This window comes from Capricornis sumatraensis, chromosome 1 (assembly GCF_032405125.1).
Source record: "Capricornis sumatraensis isolate serow.1 chromosome 1, serow.2, whole genome shotgun sequence".
NCBI lineage: Eukaryota > Metazoa > Chordata > Mammalia > Artiodactyla > Bovidae > Capricornis > Capricornis sumatraensis.
Window position 1 is genome coordinate 194,052,536 of NC_091069.1, and position 16,444 is coordinate 194,068,979.

General features: G+C 39.1%; 1 protein-coding gene across 2 annotated transcripts in view; it reads right to left on the reverse strand.

Moving 5' to 3' along the window:
• Positions 1-3,293, reverse strand: part of MFN1 (mitofusin 1) — a 35,372-nt gene extending 32,079 nt beyond the window's left edge. For both annotated transcript variants that reach the window (XR_011144087.1, XM_068961024.1), the window contains exon 1: positions 3,168-3,293. The gene's annotated coding sequence lies outside the window, so the exon portion shown is untranslated. The remainder of the gene's footprint in view (positions 1-3,167) is intronic.
• Between the last annotated feature and the right edge of the window lie 13,151 nt (positions 3,294-16,444).

The following is a 16,444-nucleotide window of genomic DNA, read 5'->3' on the forward strand; positions in this document are numbered from 1 at the left end:
CCCTGCATTGGGAGTGTGGACTCTTAGCCATTGTACCACCAGGGAAGTCCCCCTAAATATTCTTAAGTAGCTATTTTGGGGAGAGAAGTGATTTACTCAGACAATTAAAGACTACTTTTGGGCAATATTCCACTAAAATATGTGAAGTCTATTGCCCAAAATTTGACTGCAATTTCTACTTTAGTTCCCTTTGCTGATGATGAAAACTAGCCAAATTCTGAGTGCATGTGACTCTGTTTTTTCCCCCCAAACTTTACACTTTTTATTTTGTACTGTTAGTTAGTTCAGTCGCTCAGTTGTGTCCGATTCTTTGCGACCCCATGAATCGCAGCACGCCAGGCCTCCCTGTCCATCACCATCTCCCGGAGTTCACTCAAACTCACGTCCATCGAGTTGGTGATGCCATCCAGCCATCTCATCCTCTGTCATCCCCTTTTCCTTCTGCCCCCAATCCCTCCCAGCATCAGAGTCTTTTCCAATGAGTCAACTCTTCGCATGAGGTGGCCAAAGTACTGGAGTTTCAGTTTTAGCATTATTCCTTCCAAAGAAATCCCAGGACTGATCTTCTTCAGAATGGACTGGTTGGATCTCCTTGCAGTCCAAGGGACTCTCAAGAGTCTTCTCCAACACCACACTTCAAAAGCATCAATTCTTCAGTGCTCTGCTTTCTTCACAGTCCAACTCTCACATCCATACATGACCACTGGAAAAACCATAGCCTTGACTAGACGGACCTTAGTTGGCAAAGTAATGTCTCTGCTTTTCAATATGCTATCTAGGTTGGTCATAACTTTTCTTCCAAGAAGTAAGCGTCTTTTAATTTCATGGCTGCAGTCACCATCTGCAGTGATTCTGGAGACCAAAAAGATAACTGGGGTATAGTCAATTAACAATGTTGTGGCAGTTTCAGGTGAACCTTGAAGGTACTCAGCCGTACATAGGTGTGCTAAGTCACTTCAGTCGTGGCCAACTCTTTGTGACCCCATGGTCTATAGCCTGCCAGGCTACTCTGTCCATGGGATTCTCCAGGCAAGAATACTGAAGTGGACTGCCATGTCCTCCTCCAGGGGATCTTTCAGACCCAGGAATTGGACTGGTGTCTCCTGCATTGGCGAGTTCTTTACCACTAGCACCACCTGGGAAGCCATACATATACATGTATCCATTCTCTCCCAATCCTCCTCCCATCTAGGCTAGCATATAACATGAAGCAGAGTTCCATGTGCTATACAGTAGGTCCTTATTGATTATCCATTTTATATATAGCAGTGGGTACAAGACCTTCTCAAAGTCCCTAACTATCCCTTCCCCTGGCAACCATAAATTCCTTTTCTATGAGTCTTTTTCTGTTTTGTAAGTTTATTTGTACCATCTCTTTTCAGATTCCACATACACGGGATGTCATAGGATATATCTCCTTCTCTGACTCATTTCATTCAGTATGATACTCTCTAGGCCCATCCATTCTGCTGCAAATAGTATTATTTCATTCTTTTTAATGGATGAGTAATATTCCATTGTGATATATGTACTGCATCTTTTTTATCCAGTCCTCTGCAGACAGACATTTAGGTTTCCTCCATGTCTTGGCTATTATAAACAGTGTTGCAATGAACACTAGGGTGCATGTATCCTTTTGGATGTTCTTTTGCAGATCTATGCTCAGGAGTAGGATTGCTGGATCATATGGTAGCTCTATTTTTAGTTTTTTAAGGAACCTCCATACTTTTCTCCATGGTGACTCTATCAATTCCCATAGTGACTATTACATTCCCATAAGCAATATAGGCTGAAACTCCAGTACTTTGGTCACCTCATGCAGAGTTGACTCATTGGAAAAGACTCTGATGCTGAGAGGGATTGGGGGCAGGAGGAAAAGGGGACGACAGAGGGTCAGATGGCTGGATGGCATCACCGACTCCATAGATGTGAGTTTGAGCGAACTTCAGGAGTTGGTGATGGAGAGGGAGGCCTGGCGTGCTGCAATTCATGGGGTCGCAAAGAGTTGGACAGGACTAAGCAACTGAACTGACTGAAGCAATATAGAAGGGTTCTTTTCTCTCCACACCCTCTCCTGCATTTGTTGTTTTTGGATTTTTTGATGACAGCCATTCTAACTGCTGTGAGGTGATATCTCATTGTAGTTTTGATTTGCATTTCTCTAATAACTACTGAAGCTGAACATCTTTTCATGTGCCTATTGCTCATCTGTATGTCCTCTTTGGAGAAATGTCTATTCAGGTCTTCTGCCCATTTTTTTGAATGGGTTATTTGTTTTCATGCTAGTAAGAGTGCATATGACTCTTAACTACATCAGGGAACAAGATGAGTGAGATGAAGCCAAGTTCACCAACACTAAGTTACTGTCTCTCAATCTGGACCTCTACGTGGGTGGAGGTAGATAGGCAGAGTGAGTAAATAAAACTTCAACATCATATTAACGTTTGACGCAATACTAATGTTTAGAAATTAATTTTCGTCGCAACAAATAAGGAGGCAAGCTTTAAAAAGAGCAATACTAACGTTTAGAAAGTAGGAGTTCTCATCGCAGCAAATAAGCAGACAAGCCTTATAAAGAGTATCAACATTTCCAGCCAAAGTAACAAGAACTTCAAGGAATTTAAGTTAAGAAAAATAATTTTTGGTGGTAGCTTCTCATAAAAAGCACCCAACAAAACCGATCACACACCGGTCTAATCCTCGTGTGCATGTGTGTAATATGGAGCAGAGCAGCCATAAAGAAGGCTGAGACTTCCAAGGGGTCGGAAAATGACTGACCGAAGGGCTGCATGAGAAAGCACGGTGAGAGTAACCACCCGGTTCAGCCGGTTGTGAACGCCTGCCTTGGAGAAAGGCCTTTCCCGTCCTCCACACCAGGCGCGGGAGCCCCGCCTGCGGGGCTCGGGGCCAGACCCCACCCCCGTCCCTCGAGCCTTTGCCCGGGCCCGGCCGCCCGACTCCCTGGGCTCTGACCTCGCGGGGTGTGCGGGCCCGACCCGGGCGCCGACCCCACTCGCAACCCCTACGGCTCGCTCCTTTGCCGCAGACCCGCGGCGGCGCCTCTTCAAAGAGCGCCCCGCGCACGACTCCCCGCCCCCTATCCCCGGCAGGACGAAGGTCACCCGAACAAAGTGAACCGATCCGCGGCCGAGACAGCGGGCACTCACACAGTCCGGGCTCCGACTTGTCACCCAGTAGCCGCACCTCAGCCACAGCCCTCAAGCAGCCTCATTCTCCCAAAACATGCTGGGAAACTAAGACGGGGCGGGAGGAGAGGCACGAGGGCGGTTACTTCCGGTCTCCTGCCCTCCCGGATTTTGTTTGGCTCCGTGACCGGAAGTGCGTCTTCGCCAAACGTCATATTTCTTAAGGGCAGAGAGCGAGGAGTTTTTGTGGGCAGAGAATGCTGCTACAAGAATGCTTTTCAGTTCCCCTAACTTCTGCTTCGCCTCCGTCTGCCTTCAGAATTTTCAAAGCTCTGCCCAGCCTCGGCGTAGCTAGCTGCCAGCGGTTGGTGTAGTGAGGGAGAGCGAAAAGGAGAGGTGCGGTGAGATGAGGTTGGCTTGGGTGCCAGACAAGGAACCTGCTTGCTCGGCCCTCAGCAATAAAGAAAAACCTTTTGACTGATAGACTACGTTAGCTCTGTGTGTGTGTACATGTGTGCGCGCGTGCGCACGCTTGCCCTCACTTACTCGTGTCCAGCTCTTCGTGTGTCCAACTCTTTGCGACCCCGTGGACTCTAGCGTTCCAGACTCCCCTGTGTACAGAATTTTCCAGGCAAGAATACCTGACGAGGTTGCCATTTCTTACTCCTGGGGATCTTCCAGGTCCAGGGATCCAGCCTATCTCCCGCCTTTGCAAGCGTATTATTTATCACGGAGCCACTCCTTGACTCAGTTCAGTTCAGTCTTGTCCGACTCTTTGAGACCCCATGGACCGCAGCACACCCAGCCTGCCTGTCCATCACCAACTCCCGAAGTTTACCCAAACTCATGTCCACTGGGTCGGTGATGCCATCCAACCATCTCATCCTCTGTCCTCCCCTTCTCCTCGTGCCCTCAATCTCTCCCAGAATCAGGGTCTTTTCAAATGAGTCAGCTCCTCACATCAGATGGCCAAAAATTTGGAATTTCAGCATCAACAACAGTTCTTCCAATGAACACTCAGGACTGATGTCCTTTAGGATGGACAGGTTGGATCTCCTTGCAGTCCAGGAACTCTCAAGAGTCTTCTCCAACACCAGTTCAAAAGGACCAAGTCTTCAGCGCTCAGCTTTCTTTACAGTCCAACTCTCACATCCATACATGACTACTGGAAAAACCATAGCTTTGATTAGAGGGACAAAGTTGTTGACAAAGTAATGTCTCTGCTCTTTAATTTGCTGTCTGCGTTGGTCATAACTTTCCTTCCAAGGAGTAAGCATCTCTTAATTTCATGGCTTCAGTCACCATCTGCAGTGATTTTGGAGCCCCCCAAATAAAGTCCCCATTGTTTCCCCAGCTATTTGCCAGGAAGTGATGGGACTGGATGCCATGATCTTAGTTTTCTGAATGTTGAGCTTTAAGCCAGCTTTTTCACTCTTCTCTTTCACCTTCATCAAGAGGCTTTTTAGTTCCTCTTCACTTTCTGCCATAAGGGTGGTGTCATCTGCATATCTGAGGTTATTGATATTTCTCCTGGTGGTCTTGATTCCAGCTTGTGCTTCATCCAGCCCAGCATTCCTCGTGATGTACTCTGCATATAAGTTAAATAAGCAGGATTAAAATATATAGCCTTGATGTATTCCTTTTTCTATTTGGAACCAGTCTGTTGTTCCATGTCCAGTTCTAACTGTTGCCTCCTAACCTGCGTACAGATTTCTCAAGGGGCAGGTCAAGTGGTCTGGTATTCCCATCTCTTGAAGAATTGTCCACAGTTAGTTGTAATCAACAGAGTCAAAGTCTTTGGAATGGTCAATAAAGCAAAAATAGATGTTTTTCTGGAACTCTCTTGCTCTTTTGATGATCCAGTAGATGTTGGGAATTTGATTTCTGGTTCCTCTGCCTTTGCTAAATCAGCTTGAACATCTGGAAGTTCCTGGTTCACATATTGCTGAAGCCTGGCTTGGAGAATTTTGAGTATTACTTCACTAGCGTGTGAGATGAGTGCAGTTGTGCAACAGTTTGAGCATTCCTTGGCATTGCCTTTCTTTGGATTGGTTTGAAAACTGACCTTTTCCAACCTGTGACTAGTGCTTCTGAAACTTTGTACTCAGGAATTTTGTAGTTGAGGATCTTATTAAACTGCAGATTCTGATTCATTGGGTCCAAGTGTCCATTTCTAACATCCCTGGAGTGTTGCTGCTCCTGGTCTGCACATGAATCAAAGGAAAGTCTTGGGACTTTCTAAAGTTGGCAAGTGACACAGTTTTGCAATTAAAGCCACTTCATCCTTCTGAGCCTCAGGTACTTCATCCACAAATGCAGAATACTAATACCTACTTCATGGTAAGAGTGAGTATCCAGTTATTCAACCAAACACTAACCCTAGGTATTTCTGGGAGATTATTTGTGATTAACATCTATAATCAGTTGACTATGTAAAAGATGGAGAAGCTCTATACAGTCAGCAAAAACAAGATCGGGAGCTGACTGTGGCACAGGTCATGAACTCATTGTCAAATTCCAACTTAAATTGAAGAAAGTAGGGAAAACCACTAGACCACTCATAGACCATTCAGGTATGACCTAAATCAAATCCCTTATAATTATACAGTGGAAGTGAGAAATAGATTCAAGAGATTAGATCTGATAGACAAAGTCCCTGAAGAACTATGGACGGAGATTCATGACATTGTACAGAAGGCAGTGATCAAGAACATCCCCCAAAAAAAAGAAATGCAAAAAGACAAAATGGTTGTCTGCTGAGGCCTTACAGCTATGAAATTAAGAGAAGAGAAAGGCAAGGGAACATTTCATGCAAAGATGGGCACAATAAAGGACAGAAATGGTACAGACCTAACAGAAGCAGATATTAAGAAGAGATAGTAAGAATACACAGAAGAATTGTACAAAAAGATCTTCATGATCCAGGTGACCACAATTGTGTGATCACTCACCTAGAGCCAGACATCTTGGAATGCAAAGTCAAGTGGGCCTTAGGAGGCATCACTACGAACAAAGCTAATGGAGGTGGTGGAATTCCAGTGGAGCTATTTCAAACCCTAGAAGATGATGCTGTGAAAGTGCTGTACTCAATATGCCAGCAAATTTGGAAAACTCAGCAGTGGCCACAGGACTGGAAAAGGTCAGTTTTCATTCCAATCCCTAAAAAAGGCAATGCCAAAGAATGCTCAAACTACCGCACAATTGCACTCATCTCACATGCTAGTATAGTAATGCTCAAAATTCTTCAAGCCAGGCTTCAGCAGTATGTGAACCATGAACTTCCTGATGTTCAAGCTGGTTTTAGAAAAGGCAGAGGAACCAGAGATCAAATTGCCAACATCTGTTGGATCATCAAAAAAGCAAGACAGTTCCAGAAAAACATCTACTTCTGCTTTATTGACCATGCCAAAGCCTTTGACTGTGTGGATCACAACAAACTGTGGAAAATTCTGAGAGATGGGACTACCAGACCACCTGACCTGCCTCCTGAGAAATCTGTATGCAGGTCAGGAAGCAACAGTTAGAACTGGACATGGAACAACGGACTGGTTCCATATTGGGAAAGGAGTATGTCAAGACTATATATTGTCACCCTGCTTATTTAACTTATACGCAGAGTACATCATGAGAAATGCTGGGCTGGATGAAGCACAAGCTGGAATCAAGATTGCCAGGAGAAATATCAGCAACCTCAGATCTGCAGATGATACCACTCTTAAGGAAGATAGCAAAGAAGAACTAAAGAACCTCTTGATGAAAGTGAAAGCAGAGAGTGAAAAACTTGGCTTAAAGCTTGATATTCAGAAAAATAAGATCATGGCATCTGGTCCCATCATTTCATGGCAAATAGATGGGGAAACATGGAAACAGTGAGAGACTTTATTTCCTTGGGGCTCCAAAATCACTGCAGATGGTGACTGCAGCCATGAAATTAAGACACTTGCTTCTTGGAAGAAAAGCTATGACCAACCTAGACAGCATGTTAAAAACCAGACACATTTGCCAACAAAGGTCTGTCTAGTCAAGGCTATGGTTTTTCCAGTAGTCATGTATGGATGTGAGAGTTGAACTAGGAGAAAGCTGAGCGCTGAAGAATTGATGCTTCTGAACTGTGGTGTTGGAAAAGACTTTTGAGAGTCCCTTGAACTGCAAGGAGATCCAACCAGTCCATCCTAAAGAAAATCAGTCCTGAATATTCATTGGATGAATATTGATGTTGAAGCTGAAACTCCAATACTTTGGCCAACTGATGGGAAGAACTGACTCATTTGAAAAGACCCTGATTCTGGGAAAGAATGAATGTGGGAGGAGAATGGGATGACAGAGGATGAGATGGTTGGATGGCATCACTGACTCGATGGACATGAGTTTGAGTAAGCTCTAGGAATTGGTGATGGACAGGGAAGCCTGGTGTGCTGCCGTCCATAGTGTCACAAAGAGTCGGACACGACTGAGGGACTGGACTGAATGTAAAAGAGGTTAGTTCAGGTAATCTAGGTGATCCAATCAATCAAAAGATTTTAGAGCAGAGCTGATATTTCCTTAATAAAGGCATTCTGCCTGTGGACTGCAGGATCAACTGTTAGTTCCTGCCGAAGCCTTACTGATGACTTGCCCTAAGTGCTTTTTGTTTTAAACAAAATTTTAATTCTCTCACAGTCATATGGAGGGCAGATGTCTACAATCTAAATGTCTGCAGGACTAAGTTCTCTCTGGAGGCTCTAGGGGGAGGTTCCTTCCTTGCCTGTTCCAGTTTCTAGTGGCTACAGGCATTCCCTGGTTTACATCTCCTGCATTGCAGGCAGATTCTTTTACCATCTGAGCCACCAGAGAGGCCCTGCCTTAAAGATACATGGCACCCATCCATCTCTGCCTCTATCTTCATACGACCTTCTGCCCTTGTCTCAAATCTCTCTCCCCTTTCTTTTATATGGCCACTGGTCAGTAGATCCAGTATGGGAATTGGGATCTTGGGTCCTAAATCCAGGTTGATCTCATCTCAAGATCCTTAACTTAATTATATCTTCAAAGGTGCTATTTCTGAGTAAGATCGTATTCACAGATATCAACAGTTAGAACTTGGACACATATTTTGGGGAGATACTGTCCCACCTATCATTACACTTGTATTTTCTTTAGACCATGGTTTGCTTTTTCACCCTTTAGAAAATTTTGATAAGGAAAATCTTAACTATTCTGTGGAAGAACAATCAGACTAAAATAAAGGAAGACAAATGTCATGCTCCCTTCATGTCAGACCTTTCACAATGTGCATTGTGCATCTACAAACAGACCTTCTCAAAGCAGGAGGTTGAAATCACCCTATGAGAAAAGGTTGGCCCCTTTCTTCACAAGACAGAATTACACTGTAATTCTATATTTAATGTATTTTTTTCATCTCAGACAAGGGTAAAAGGGGTGGCACTGACCAAAGCCTTGTCTGCATATATGTAATTGAAAAAGAAAAAATACTTGGTTGATTGAACTACTCATCGATACAATGCTAACCTGTCAATGTGTTATATAATTTGCCTCAAAAATCTATAAAACTGCATCTCTAACTCCTGAACAATGGAGCAATTCTTGGAGCTTCTGAAAATTTGTTTCCTGGGTTATAATCCTCAATTTGGATGGATTAAATTCTCTTTTCTTCTTAGCTTATTTTTTTGTCAACAAATTGAAGTTTAATTGATGTATGATGTTTTGTTAGTTTCTGGTGTATAGCAAAGTGATTCAGTTGTATATACATATATATACACACATCCAGAGAAGGCGATGGCACCCCACTCCAGTACTCTTGCCTGGAAAATCCCATGGATGGAGGAGCCTGATGGGCTGCAGTCCATGGGGTCGCGAAGAGTCAGACATGACTGAGCAACTTCATTTTCACGAATTGGAGAAGGAAATGGCAACCCACTCCAATGTTCTTGCCTGGAGAATCCCAGGGACGAGGGAGCTTGGTGGGCTGCTGTCTATGGGGTCACACAGAGTCGGACACGACTGAAGTGACTTAGCAGCAGCAGCAGCACACACATACATATACAATTCCTTTTTCAGATTTTTTCTATTATAGTTTATTACAAGATACTGAATTATTGAATATAGCTCCCTGTGCTATACAATAGGACATTTCTGTTTATCTCTTTAATAGTTTGTATCTGCTTATCCCAAACTTCTAATTTATCCCTTCTTCCCTGCTCCTTTCCCCTTTGGGAATCATAAGTTTTTTTTCTATGTCTGTGATTCTTTTTCTGTTTTATAAATAAGTTTATTTGTATCATTTTTTTAAAGCTTTCACATGTAAGTAATATGATATTTGTCTTTCTCTGACTTATTTCACTTAGTATAATCTCTAGGTGCACCTAAGTTGCTACAAATGGCATTACAGTATTTCATTCTTTTTATTGCTGAGTAATATTCCAGTATATGTATGTATATATAATATATATGTATATCCCTATATATTTTGGATATATATCTATATATTTATATCTATATATAAATATAAATGTCTATTTATGTCTATATCTATATATTTATGTCTATAGATATTTATATCTATATATAGAGATATATTTACCCCTATATATATATTATGGATTTGCCTAGCCAGCAACCCTCAATTCCTTGCAATAAATTTCTTATCCTCTGAACTCTAACTGACACACACTGTAACCCAGCTGACATGGAAGTAAGAGACTATGCTTGGTCTTTGTTGTAAAGCAAATTTTGATAGAAGTACAATTCTAAGGATTCCTAGCAGAAATAATTAGCATACTGTTATGTAAACATTTTGTTTATGGTGTAGAGAGGGAGGTTAGGGAAAGAGATAAAGAATTAAAAAGCACAAAACACTCTGAAATCAAAAGACTTCTGTTGTACTTCCCTGACCAATAAGTACTATAATTTAAAATCATGTTAAAGCATTAAGCAAAAAGGAAGGAAATTTTAAGGATGAATTTCAAGCATCAACCAGCATGTGAAAGGTGAAAGCTGTTATCATCCTGAGATTTTCATGTTTATTCAACAAATATATATTGAAGAAGAAATCTTTTAAAGAAAGAGCATGTAACTTAATCTGAAGACCTTGAAGGTGAAGTCACTCAGTCGTGTCCGACTCTTTGTGACCCCATGGACTGTAGCCCACCAGGCTCCTCCGTCCATGGGATTCTCCAGGCAAGAATACAGGAGTGGGTTGCCATTTCCTTCTCCAGGGGATCTTCCCAACCCAGGGATCGAACCCGGGTCTCCCACATTGCAGGCAGACGCTTTAACCTTTGAGCAGACCTTAGTTCGTATCTATACTATGCCAGTTAGTAGCTATTTGAAATCATGCTGCTGCTGCTAAGTCACTTCAGTCATGTCAGACTCTGTGTGACCCCACAGATGGCAGCCCACCAGGCTCCCCCGTCCCTGGGATTCTTCAGGCAAGAACACTGGATTGGGTTGCCATTTCCTTCTCCAATGCATGAAAGTGAAAAGCGAAAGTGAAGTCGCTCAGTCATATCCAACTCTTCCCGACCCCATGGACTGCAGCCTACCAGGCTTCTCCATCCATGGGATTTTCCAGGCAAGAGTACTGGAGTGGGTTGCCATTGCCTTCTCCGATGTGAAATCCTAAACCACTCAAAATCAGTTTTGAACACAGGGAATCTCAAAGGTAACTTTTGCTTTATTTATATTATTTGAATTTTTAAAATCATAATAGTATCACTTTACAAATAACAACTACATGTTTAATATAATTACTGTATTTCAAATAAAAGTGACATTACATGTTATAGATTATAAAAATAAGTGTTTTCATATAAGTAACTTAATCCATCATTTTTCTTATTATGGAAGACTCATAGGCAAAAACCACATGAATAAACATAAAGAAGAAAGGATAAAAAAATTAAATATAAAGGCTAAATAAAACAAATAGAGATGAACAAAAACTAAAATTCAATTATTTAAAAACTTATGAAAAACTAGTAAGTATTCAAAAAATTGAAATGGCAATTTCCCATATATAACAAAAACAAGCCAGCCTAAATGACTTTAGAGATAACCCTTTACTAAATCTTTCAAGAAAAGATTAATCTTATCTCATACAGGTTTTTGTAAAGCATAGAACAAGAGAAAAAACAGCCCAACTCACTTATAAGACTAGAATAACCTTAATACCACTTATAGGAGGTGTAAGTAAGGAAAATCACATGTATGACTATAGAGGCAAATATCCTGTGTGAAATATTAGCTAACTGAATCCAACATTGTACTAAAAATTTTTTTCTACAGGTACAGTTTTCCTAGAAATACAAAGATAATTCAATATTAGAAAATCAACCAATGAAATTCATATTAGCAGACTTATAGGAGAAAGCCCATGTTTATCTCAATAGCTATAGAAAAAAATCACTGCTAAAGTTTAATCCTACTTACAATAAAAAGTCTTCAAAACTAAGAAAACCGCTAAAGGCTACTTATGAAAACCTACAGAAAACATACTTGACAGGGAGATTAGAGCAGTCTTAAACTTAAGGCTAGGAACAAAAAAAGGAATGCCTGCTAATGCTATTCCTGCTCTTTATGGGAGTGGAGGAACTGACAAATTCTGTGATAAGAAAAAAAGAGCCATTCAGGACTCGCAGACTAGGAGTAAAAAAACAAGTATATAATTTATGACAATTATATGATGATTTACATTAAAAATTAAGGAAAGACAGCTATTAAAACTAAAAAGATTAAAACCCAAACATTTCTATATGCAAAATCAATATTTCAAAATTCAGAAGCTTTCCTGTAAACATGCAGTAACCAATTAGAAAACAAGAAAGCATGTCAAAGCAACCAAAACTAAAGAATCTAGTTATTGACTTAACAAAAACTGCATACAACCTTTATGGAAAAAATTTTAAAGAACATTAAAAGAGAGCTAAGTAAATGGAGAAAAATACAATGTTTCTGAAAGCAAAGATTTAGCACTATAATGATGTCAATTCCCTCTAAAATGATCATAATTGTAATGCAATTCCAACAAGACTTTAGATAGAATTTGGAACTGATTCTAAATTTACATGGAAGAAGGAAAAGTCCACCAATAGCTAAAACAATTCTCAAAAGAAGAGCAAAGAGAGTAAATTCACGCTACCTGATATTAAGGCATACTGTACTGAGCTGCACACTACTTGATATTAACACATACTGTACTGAACTGAGCTTTCTGTGCTTTATAGCAGTTTCCACTAGCTATTTATTTTACACATGGGATGGGGATTGGGGAGTGAGATCCAAAAGGGAGGGGATATATGCACACATAGAGCTGATTCATTTTATTATACAACAGAAACATAACATTGTAAAGCAATCATACTCCAATTAAAAGAAAGACATACTGGAAAGCTATAATGTTTGAAGTAACTGTTAAAACATGTGATACTATTGCAGGAACAGCTAGGAATATAATGAGTACAGACACAAATTTGTATGCCAATTATGCCCATGGGGAGTGATACACGATCAAATTGTTATCATGAATCACTAGGAGAAGAATGCATTATTTAACAAATAGTACTGATGAAATTGGCTCACTTGAATGAACAAAAAACTTGAATCATTCTTACACACAGAGAAATTCAGACCTAAACACAAAAGTTACAACCAGAACATTACTAGGAGAAAATGTAGGAAAACAGTTCTGTGACTTTGGGGTTACAGAGGAGTTTGTTAACAAGACTGTAGAAAGCACAAGGTTGTGCTTTCCAACACGGTGGTAGAAAGCACAACCTGTAAGGTAAAACGTGATGGATCTATCCACATGAAATGTAAAGATTTGTGTTCAACAAAAGACATCAGCAATGGATGGCAATCTGGGAATCTATTCTTTGCAGTGTGTATCATCAACAAAGGACCAATAATTAAAAATTTTAAAGAACTTCTCAAAAGTAACCAGAAAACCCAATAGAAAAGTGGACAAAGGGCAATTCCCTGGTGGTCCAGTGGTTAGGTCATTGGGCTTTCACTGCCAAAACAAACAAACAAAAAAACAAAGCATATGCAGAAGCACTTCACGAAATGAGAAACCAAAGTGTCTCATGAACATATTGAGACATTTCCAATCTTGTTAGTAACCAAACAATGCAAATTCAAACAATAGTAACATACTGCTTTATGCCCGTCAGATTTACCAAAATCAGTTCACTTTATTGTCTATAAGGATGCAGGGAAACATGATCATCTGATGGGTGTATAAACTTGGGCCAGTCTGGATAATATTTTGGACGTATTTAATCACAAGCATACAAAACATATTTATAGAAAGCCCACATCCCTCCAAGGGATTAAAAAAAAAAAAATTCCAAACTCCTTAACACATATAAGAATGTTTATGGTAGCATTATACAGAAAGTGAACAGTTAGTTAGAAACACAAAAGGCACTCCAGCTTCATATTTAACTGGAGTTCTGAAGAATGACAGAGAAGAGTTTCCTGCCCTGTATGGTAAATGCATATAGCTCGGGAAGAGACATTCCATAGTTGTTAATCAGACTAGTAGTGAAACAGGTTTTTAAGGAGTTGAAAGAAAAACTTGGTAACATTACATCCATTGTCCTTGGTTACTCACACAATTTATGGTTAGCTAACAGGGACTAGAAAATAAGGTCTAATGCCAATGACATTAGTACCCTCCATTACATTATTTTCTCTCTTCAGTTGTCTGGTATGACATTTCACTGAAAAAACAGGATACATTTTCACTTTTTCTAAAATTCTTTGAAGAGTGGTAGAGAGTTATGTGTTATTTATTATAGCTTAAAAAGCATTCGACTAACGATGTTAGAGAACCATTTTTTGAGCTATAAATAAGAAGTTTAGATAAGGATTTTGTATTCTCAAATTTGTCGTCCATGTTTTACCTGCCTATTTTTTTCCATGTTAATGTATCATTATTTACTTGTTTTCCTTTAAACGTTTGCTTAAAAAAAAAAAAAATCAGTTCTGTCCTAAGTAAAAATATTCATGAATGAGATTTGATGTTACATTTTACAACATATAATTTAAAACCATAAAATAAAATTATGTACTATATACAATTATTTTTATGTAATGTGCTTTATGGGTCTAGATTAGATGATTTCTGAGGTTCCTTCCAAATTAACATTCTGTCATTCTGTTAGTTTTTCTACTTCGGCAATTTAGTTGTTCAATAAAGAATGCAATTAACTATAATCTTATAACCATAAAGAAGTGTTATGAGGGAACTCCCTGGCGGTCCAGTGGTTAGGACTAAGCGCTTTCACTACTGTGGCCTGGGTTCAGTCTCTGGTTGGGGAATTAAGATTCCACAAGTGCAGCACAGCCAGAAATAAAAGTGCCATGATATTCTGCTTCTTAAAAATCTAAAATAGACACATTAAAACTTACAAATTCACTACTTCTGTTAGATAGGAAATTATAAAATATTTACAGGGTGTAGAAGTGAGTGATGAGGTATATGGTATGAAAGGAGTAAGTTATTTTAACAGATTGGAGAATAGAGAGAAAGAAGAATTAAGACATCCACTGTCTCCTTACCAACTGGGAAAATTTTACTCTCTCTTGACTTTCTGAAAATCTAAATGAGGTGAGAAAGGGTTGCAAAAAGAAGGGTAATCAGTCATAGAATATAGCTTGAGCAATATATTTCAGAAACATAAGGTTATAGCAGAGAAGTGATAACCCTAAATAAAATGTGCAAGGTAGGCAAGAAAAAAGAATTCAGTACTTTCATATTTCAGCCAACCAAAATCATGGTAAATGGTCTTTAGGCAGATGATCAAAAACAAAAACTAACACCCCTCCCCCAAACAAAACAAAAAGCAACCCCATCACCCACCAGAAATGATGCTTCTGTTATTTTCATTTGATTCCAATTCCTAATCTTAGCTTACTCTGAAGAATAAGTGCAAAAGTACCAACGATTTCATCTGTAATGTTTTTCAGTAGCAGACAGTATCTAGATATTAAAAACCAGAAAACATGGAGTTTTTATTCAAAATATACTTGTCATTAAAATTTTCAATGTATTATTCATTCAGTTCAATATTTTTAGCAGCAAAAATAAAGATTTTCCAGGTCATATCTGTTTGCCTATTTAAAACTCAAAATAAACAACAATAAACTTAACAGTTATGGCAAAAAAAAATTCCTTTAAAAAAAGAATTTAAAGTCATTAAAAAAAATGTGAATAAAACCAGTAGATAATACAATATTCCTATTTAGCAATGTTTCTTTTTACAATAAAGAAATTACTTTTCATAAATGTAATTTATTTTAGGTTCAGGGAGTTACTAGTTTAATATCAAGGTTATTAAAGAGGATGAACTTAGTAAGGAAGTCGTGGTGATGCTTTAATATGGAAAATCTTTGTATAGAAAATTATTTTCAAATCATTAGTATAGAGCAAACACCATTAAAATTTTTTTAAACTTGTAAATTGAGCATGTAATTTCATATAAACATGTAAATTACATGTGACAACTTTAAGCTTTGTGTATTTATATTTTACACCATAAATGCACACATTTCTTTCTCTTAGATTTGAATGTCATCTTAAGATATTAATTTATGGAAAGCTAAACCAATACAAGGTATATTTAAAATTCATAAACACAATGCCATGAATAGAAATTCTAATAGATATTCTGTATCTTCAGTCATTAGAACTGAAAGTTACAAAAGACTGTATCTTCAAAAGTTCATTTTTAATTTACAGGGATGAGACTGTTAATTGTAGCATAAAACTGACTAACCAAATTTGCTTCTCTGTTGGGATTTACAGTTAATCGTTAACTATTTATTTTCAGTTAAGTAAGTAGTATTGATTATTTTAAGTCAACCTGCTTCCCAGGAGGATTGTGGCTGGTTGATTTTTATTAGCTTTTTCAAATTATGTCACTTTAGTGCTTTTAAGTCATCAGAATTCCATTAAAAATTAATCACAGTAGTTCGGGGGATATATTAACCTGCTTTTAAAAGGTAGTAAGACTGAGAAAAGAAGCTAAGACAAACTGTAAAGTGCCAGGAATTAATTCAATGCTTTGAAAATCATATTTAAAAATTAGGAATATTGTTAGTTTACTAGGGAGAAACCCCCCCCAGAAACCTGTATGTGCTACACCTGTGAATAATTCAGCAATCACCTAACAAGCTGTGGACCCTGTGAAAAGAAGAAACTGGTTAGTATGTGATGATACATATTCAGAGGAACCCAAGAAAGGCGATTTAAAATGCGAAAACTGGCAGATTTACAAGCAGGAAGAGAGGCTTTTGAA